Genomic DNA, 8,580 nt, shown 5'->3' on the forward strand with positions numbered 1-8,580 from the left:
TAAGTACATCAAACTTTGCATTAATCATGTTGAATGGATCAAGGTCATACATTCCAGCAGCTTGCCTCTTTTGAGTTGGAGCTGGTCCTCTCAGACTTCTCCAAAGATGAGTATTCTTTGCAATTTTCTCCAATGGCTCATAAGCTTCATCTTCATACTTCATAATAAATTCTCCTCCTGTTTGAGCATCAATAATCCCTCTAATTTCAGGAGTAACATTGGTGTAAAAATTCTGGTTTATCATCCATTTTGGAATGGCATGATGTGGGCATTGTCTCTCTAATTCCTTCCATCTCATCCATGATTCATAAAGAGTTTCATCTTCTCTTGGTCTAAAAGCTGTCATTTGATTCCTCAATTCTTGAGTTTTTCTAGGTGGAAAATATTGTGCAAGAAATGCATCAGTGAGTTGCTCCCAATTTGTAATAGAGTTGTGAGGTAAAGAGTCAAGCCAATCCAATGCTCTATCCTTCAAAGAGAATGGGAATAGCTTCAATCTTGCTACATCATCAGATACTCCAGGTTGTTTTTGCATATCACAAATCATATCAAATTTCTTTAGATGTGTGTGTGGATTTTCAGAAGGATGTCCCCCAAATTGGGAATTTTGAATCATTTGAAGAACCCCAAAATCCATCTTGTAGCTATTTGCATCAATTCTTGGTCTTGCTATACTCTCTCTCAAGTCATTAAAATGAGGAAAAGCATGATCCATCATACTTCTCCTAGGCACATTAGCATTTACCACCTCTTCACCTTAGGCTGCATTTTCATTGTTTCGATCATTTCCAGCATTACCACCACCAATTCTATTTCTTTCATCAGCCATGTCTGCTTCAATTTCAGTTTCTCTCAAGGCTTCTTTCCTTTTTCTGGTTTCTTTCTTGTTGGCTCTACAAAATTTCTCAATTTTAGGATTAAACAATAAGGATGTGTCATTTGTGCTTCTAGCTCTTCTCATAAAAGATTAAGAGTACCTAAAAAAAAAAGAACAAATAAATACAAAATGAAAAGATAACAAAGATAAAACTACAAACAACTAAGATAATCAAGAATTCAATCTTAAACAAACAACTCCCCGGCAACGGCGCCAAAAACTTGATGTGGCCCAACAGCAAGTGCACGGGTCGTATAAGTAATATAGAAAAGATATCGTTCCCACGAGGAGTTGTGTTAATGATTGAATTTTTTATATAAAAATTCTGACTAATTTGAACTATTTTTGAAATTAAAGTAATAAATTGATAGATATTGAAGTGTGAATTCTATATGTGTAAAATTAATAATCTATTCAACAATGTAATGATTTAACTAAATTTGCATCAAATTAAAATAAGCAAATTGAAATATGGCAAGATTTAAAATGGCAAGTAATTAAATTCAATTAGAAATTAACAATGATAAAAAGGGCGACTCCGAAGTTCGGGAGTTCATATTCAAGCTATTTTGGGATTTATAAATTGGTTATCCAATCTTGTGGAACTTACGGGTTTTAAGGAGATTAATTCTTAAATCCTTTGAATAACCTTTCGAGTGGGACAAAGAGTGCCTTAATCAATCTAATCCTACTTTTGTGGAGTTAAAATTAATCAAGACCCACTAAGTTCCTTAATTAATCTGTAAATCCTCTTAATCCTTAGTCTATTTCTAGATCTAAGTTAATTAAGTCCAATTTCTTGATTATCTATCACAAGGCTTTCTCCTTTCAGTGCTTCAACCATGGATTAAGAACAACACTTAATGGGATCCTACACTAAGCATGTCATTGAGCACACAAGAAATGAATAAAACTCATTAAAACCACAAAATATGGATTACCCAATCAAAATCCACAAAATATCTCAAATATTACATCCCAACTCCAGAATCTAATAAAAACTACTCACTATCCATAATATTTACAAGAAATTCTGAGTTAATATGGAAATAAATCTTTAATCTAAGCTAAGAACTAAGAAACCCAATACAAGAAAGGTAGGAAATATGCAAGAAAGGAAAGAAAACTCCAAATCTGTCTAGAAAATGGAGGGGTGACATTTTTTTGCTCCCCTTTTTGACTCTTCTGCTACTGCTCCTTTTCTTTTTATTTTTCCTCCCCCTTTTTAAAATGGGATAAGGGCCTATTTATATCTTTTCTCTGACAAGTAGCCCTAAAATGGTGTGTTTGAGGTGTGTTTTTATGAGAAAATCTTGTGCGAGCTCTTTATGAAGACTTTATGGAACTGCATAAGTGGACTGCATAAGTTATGCAGTCCCTTGTGCAGTTTTCGGCTAGTTCTTGGGCTCTCTGTGCAAAGCTGCATGAGTAGGGTGCAAGACTGCATAAGTTATGCAGTTTTTCGTGAGGTTGTATAAGCAAGGCATGAATCTGCATAAGTTATGCAGTAACTTATGCAGATTTCGGCAGGTTTGGAAAGTTGTTTCTTCTCCCTGTGCAGAACTGCACAACTTATGCGGCAAGTTATGCACAAATTGGCCAATGCATACTTCAACTTTGAAACTTGTTTTTGACATTTTTGGCTGTAGAAATCACTCATCAATGGCAAAATTTCTTTTTAGTCCCTCAAAAACACCATTTTACCTACAAAACAAAGTAAAATTACAAATTAATCCAAAAATTGGCAATCATGAAAAACTATCTAAATAACTAATGAAATTAGCTAAAAGTGACTAACAATCAAATAAAATGGCCATGAAATTAAACCTAAATGACTATGCAAAATGCATGTATCACCCGCTACCTTTGCTACCAAACACTGTCATGCATTATTCCACCAATTCATCATGCCCATCCTCTTTGCCAAACACTACAGTTGGAATATTAGGCCCTCCTCCTAAAATAAATCCAATACAACCACATGTCTCGTCTACATTATCACCACCTCAGTCCTCATTAAATTCACCACTGACCGAACCTTCTCCTCCACCTCCAGCCATGTCATCTGTCCCAACTAGCAATGTCTCACCGTCTCCATCACGTCTTTTATCCCGCTACACCTCATGCCCACCTACTTCCATACCTAGTCTACCTCTCATTGTTGATTTCTCCTCATATCCTAAATCTGAGTCTGCTATTCCATCTGACCCTCCCTTACCTCAATCCACCAATACTCATCCCATGGTTACACGTAGCAAAACGGGACACCTAAAGCCCAAAGCATTTTCCGTTGCACCTCCTAACTAGGCTTTTTAAGGCCCATGGGGGCCCAATTAAACTTAATTAGGTCCATTTAAGAACTACCCATATTAAATTTAAACAAAACAAAATTTTATTTAAATTTAATTAAATTAATTTCTCAAAAAAAGATATTATTATTATTATTTTTTTCAAGATCATGCCACGGAATTAATAATTTAGCTCAATACCACCAATTACATCTTACAGTCATATAATTTTTTCATTATCAGGTTCCCCGTGGCCTCAATGCACATACTTATAATAAATCACAAAAATAAGGGTCTACAATAAGTTCTAAAAAAATATCATTTTTCAAAAAAAAAATGCAAATAATAATAATAAAGAAAAATTTATTATTATTAAATACAATATCATTTTACACAAAAATGATGCACATAATAATAAACAAATTTATTATTATTTAAAAAAAAATACCATTTTACATAAAATGATACCCATAATAATAAAAACAAATTTATTATTATTATTATTATAGATATTATTATTATTAGTGATAAAAAATACTTGAAAAAAATTATATTTAAAAAAAAATTATCACTAATATATAATATTTTTATTTAGAACTAATTTTAATTTATATAATTTTTTTTTTAAAATTGAATTTTCTTTTAACAGGGTCCAAAATGACCTGTCATTTGGACTAAACGACGCATAGTTTACCCAAAACTACACGCCGTTTGGCACGAACTAGGGGAAAGCAGCAAGTAGATGTGGTCTGGGCCAGACATGCAAGCGGACTGGGCTAGGCCCACAAATGAACCGATGCGCTTCGCTGGGCCGTGCTGCATGCCAGGCTTAGCACTCGCCAAGCCCAGCTGAAGTTGCTGGGACACATGTGCCATGTACATGCTCGTGTCATCGTGCTGGACGGAGCGCTTGCAATACACGCCGCATCAAGACGGCCTCCTTTAGCCGCGGAAAAAATTCTAGTGGGGGTTTTCAGGTATCATGATTATGATGGCAATCTTATTTTTTATAAACAAAAGCTCCAATATGGTGCTTGGATACGCATACTTTTGAGACAAAACTAGGATAAAAAAAAAACTTGTAACACCCTAGGCAAATCCCACATCGGCAAAACACGGGAGAGATGCTGGGTTTATAAGTTGATGGTTCGTAACCCCTAATGACACGTTTTAAAACCATGAGGGCTTCTGCCCAGAGCGGATAATATCACTAGTGGGCCGGGCCATTACATTTGTGGTATCAGAGCCGCTCCGCGTGCAACCTTGAACGATGGTGGGGCAAACCTCAGCGAGGACGCTGAGTCCCATAAGGGGGGTGGATTGTAACACCCTAGGCAAATCCCACATCGACAAAATACGGGAGAGATGCTGGGTTCATAAGTTGATAGTTCGTAACCCCTATTGACGCGTTTTAAAACCGTGAGGGCTTCGGCCCAGAGCGGACAATATCACTAGTGGGCCGGGCCATTACATTTGTGGTATCAGAGCTGGTCTCCCTCTAGTACGGTGTGTGGTGCGAGGACGCACCAAGCGGAAGTTGGTGGGCTTGTCACGACCCAGGGATGGGGTTGGGACGTGCTTGTTCAACCAGCTACGCAATGGAGTGAGCTTCGTGTCCCACATCGGAAACGGGAAGAAAAGATTTGGGCCATATATGTGGGAGCCTTCCTCACCTAGTCAGCGCGCTTTTGGGAATGAAACCTCCCAAGGGACAAATCCGTGAGTCCTAGTATGGGCTAGGCCAGAGCGGACAATATCACTAGTGGGCCGGGCCGTTACATTTGTGGTATCAGAGCCACTCCGCGTGCAACCTTGAACGATGGTGGGGCAAACCTCAGCGAGGACGCTGAGTCCCATAAGGGGGGTGGATTGTAACACCCTAGGCAAATCCCACATCGGCAAAACACGGGAGAGATGCTGGGTTTATAAGTTGATGGTTCGTAACCCCTAATGACGCGTTTTAAAACCGTGAGGGCTTCGGCCCAGAGCGGACAATATCACTAGTGGGCCGGGCCATTACATTTGTAATTGTAACACCCTAGGCAAATCCCACATCGACAAAACACGGGAGAGATGCTGGGTTCATAAGTTGATAGTTCGTAACCCCTATTGACGCGTTTTAAAACCGTGAGGGCTTCGGCCCAGAGCGGACAATATCACTAGTGGGCCGGACCATTACATTTGTGGTATCAGAGCCGCTCCGCGTGCAACCTTGAGCGATGGTGGGGCAAACCTCAGCGAGGACGCTGAGTCCCATAAGGGGGGTGGATTGTAACACCCTAGGCAAATCCCACATCGGCAAAACACGGGAGAGATGCTGGGTTTATAAGTTGGTGGTTCGTACACGCGGAGTGGCTCTGATACCACAAATGTAATGGCCCGGCCCACTAGTGATATTGTCCGCTCTGGGCCGAAGCCCTCACGGTTTTAAAACGCGTCATTAGGGGTTACGAACCATCAACTTATAAACCCAGCATCTCTCCCGTGTTTTGCCGATGTGGGATTTGCCTAGGGTGTTACAAAACTTCATTTTCAATCTCTAACCTTATTCTACCCCAATTCAGTGAATTTTCTGTAACTTTGAGAGGCCATAACTCTCTCAATATAAGTCTAAATTGCACAAATAAGGTATCTATAGAAAGCTTGTAAAATTTACTTTTCTATGAATTAAAAAAAAAATGATCACACAAAAAGTTATAATGTCTCAAAATAGGATCATCAATCATATTCGTAAAAATCCAAAATAGAGAAAAAAAAATAAAATTTTAGATCTAATATATATATATATATATATATATATATATATATATATATATATAAATGATCACACAAAAAGTTATAATGTCTCAAAATAGGATCATCAATCATATTCGTAAAAATCCAGAAAAGAGAAAAAAAAATAAAATTTTAGATCTGATATATATATATATATATATATATATATATATATATATATATATATATATATATATATATCATACTTTAACTTATTTGATATATCAAATATAACAAATAGGGTATGGAAAATAAGATTTCAAAACTCTTATGTAACACCCTAGGCAAATCCCACATCGACAAAACACGGGAGAGATGCTGGGTTCATAAGTTGATAGTTCGTAACCCCTATTGACGCGTTTTAAAACCGTGAGGGCTTCGGTCCAGAGCGGACAATATCACTAGTGGGCCGGGCTATTACATTTGTGGTATCAGAGCCGCTCCGCGTGCAACCTTGAACGATGGTGGGGTAAACCTCAGCGAGGACGCTGAGTCCCATAAGGGGGGTGGATTGTAACACCCTAGGCAAATCCCACATCGACAAAACACGGGAGAGATGCTGGGTTCATAAGTTGATAGTTCGTAACCCCTATTGACACGTTTTAAAACCGTGAGGGCTTCGGCCCAGAGCGGACAATATCACTAGTGGGCCGAGCCGTTACATTTGTGGTATCAGAGCCGCTCCGCGTGCAACCTTGAACGATGGTGGGGCAAACCTCAGCGAGGACGCTGAGTCCCATAAGGGGGGTGGATTGTAACACCCTAGGCAAATCCCACATCGACAAAACACGGGAGAGATGCTGGGTTCATAAGTTGATAGTTCGTAACCCCTATTGACGCGTTGTAAAACCGTGCGGGCTTCGGCCCAGAGCGGACAATATCACTAGTGGGCTGGGCCATTACATTTTATACCAATGTTGGAATATTAAAAATAAAGATCTATGTACTCATATATGCATAAAAATATAACATCACTTGTATCACATAACCGCATATATAATCACATCATAATAGACGAACTATATACATAGATTTCACATTCTAAATGTACCTTTTTTTTAGCAGTGAACCTTCAAGAACGTAGAAAGAATGAATGAACAGCCACTTCCACACCCCAACCTTTTTTTTTCATTATGTGCTATAATATTGAATAGCATTATAATTACACAGATATTTCAACTTTCCATTTTTTGTTGTGGAAAGAATCGCTTAATACTGTAATCAAATGACCTTATTACAATTATTGTAACCTATAGCATAATTGTAATTGATACTGATATAACACCATATCAATAACCATTTGAAATTCCAGCATATAATGAGTATTAAGTCAATAGGTTAATGGGCCTATATTTAAAGTTTATCATTAGACTTGTACATATGGGCTTGGACCTATCATAGATGGACTTTATTCTAAAACTTTCTTATTGTGATGATGATGTAACTGACCTACGGCAAATCCTGAGTTTTGTATATATAATTGCAACAAGTCAAGTCTTCTTTGAAGAATGAATATGATATGAGTTGCGTGACAAAAATGAAGACTTAATTTGTGAAAAATTATGCCATTGGATTGTGACAGCACTACCAGTAGTGGCCGGGGCTGCCAGAACCGAACAGCAAAGTTGATGGACATGAATAAAGGAAATTTCTTGGTTTGATTTGTGAGAAAAAAAAAGGGAATTCTGAGAATAAGCTTAATGTTAGATTTGTGACTCAAAAATCTTAGTGAAATTTAAAAGAGATCATTTCCTGATTAGAGTGAGAGAGATATTTTCTAATAGAATTAAATTCTTACAAAATTCAACATTCCAAACGAGGGAAATAGAATGAAGAATTATTTTTTATGTTAGTTAGAATTACTATTATAGTATTATTTTTAAATTGAATTGACTTCTTAATTAGATTAAAATTAAGATGCTATTATTATAAATAGGAATACTGTGAAAATGTTTTTTGATTTTTCGATCATTGTGGAGTGGGGTTCATGCCTATTGAATAAGGGTAGAGCTAGCTTTAGGTGAGTGTTTTTTTTTTTTTTTTAAATCTCTATATATACTATATTAAATTACTTATATGTGAGAAGAAAACTTTTAAAATATTATTCTATTTAATAAATTTAGATTTGTTGAACTATCCACCTAAATACTTGCTATTTTAATCTTGTAAAATAAATAATAACATCTATAAAAAGTCAAAACATATTTATTAAACTCTAAAGGACACAACTCTCTCCTTTTGTGTCTGCCTCTTACTTTTCTAACTTTTATCTTCTCCTTCTCATATTTATAGAATAATTTTTTTCCCTCTCTCATATCTCTCTTTTTTTTTCTAATTAATTCAAAATAATCTAAACCTGTATAATCCAACTTGTTTGTCACCTCGAATTTAAATTGATAAGTATTTAAAATAAAATTATATTTGAATTTAATATTATATTAAAATTTTAATTTTTATTTATAATATAAATACAAAAGTACTTTTTTAATTAATTTAGATGATCACTTGCCACGTTCTAAAGAGAAATAATTTCAGGTTTGTTTCCATGGACTTGAAGTCAAGGTCTTCCAAATAAACAAATCGTGTAATATGGGTTGAGTTGGTTGTCTAAATTCAATAACAATTTTTATTTTTGGGCAA

The 8,580-nt window shown here is 36.3% G+C and overlaps 1 non-coding gene across 1 annotated transcript; it reads left to right on the plus strand.

Annotated features, from left to right (window-relative positions):
- Positions 1–254: 254 nt before the first annotated feature.
- Positions 255–361, plus strand: LOC131175785 (small nucleolar RNA R71). Its single transcript, XR_009145975.1, has one exon. It is a non-coding gene; the product is annotated as a small nucleolar RNA R71 (small nucleolar RNA).
- Positions 362–8,580: the final 8,219 nt, after the last annotated feature.

Source organism: Hevea brasiliensis, chromosome 17 (genome assembly GCF_030052815.1).
Source record: "Hevea brasiliensis isolate MT/VB/25A 57/8 chromosome 17, ASM3005281v1, whole genome shotgun sequence".
In the NCBI taxonomy this organism is placed as follows: Eukaryota; Viridiplantae; Streptophyta; class Magnoliopsida; order Malpighiales; family Euphorbiaceae; genus Hevea; species Hevea brasiliensis.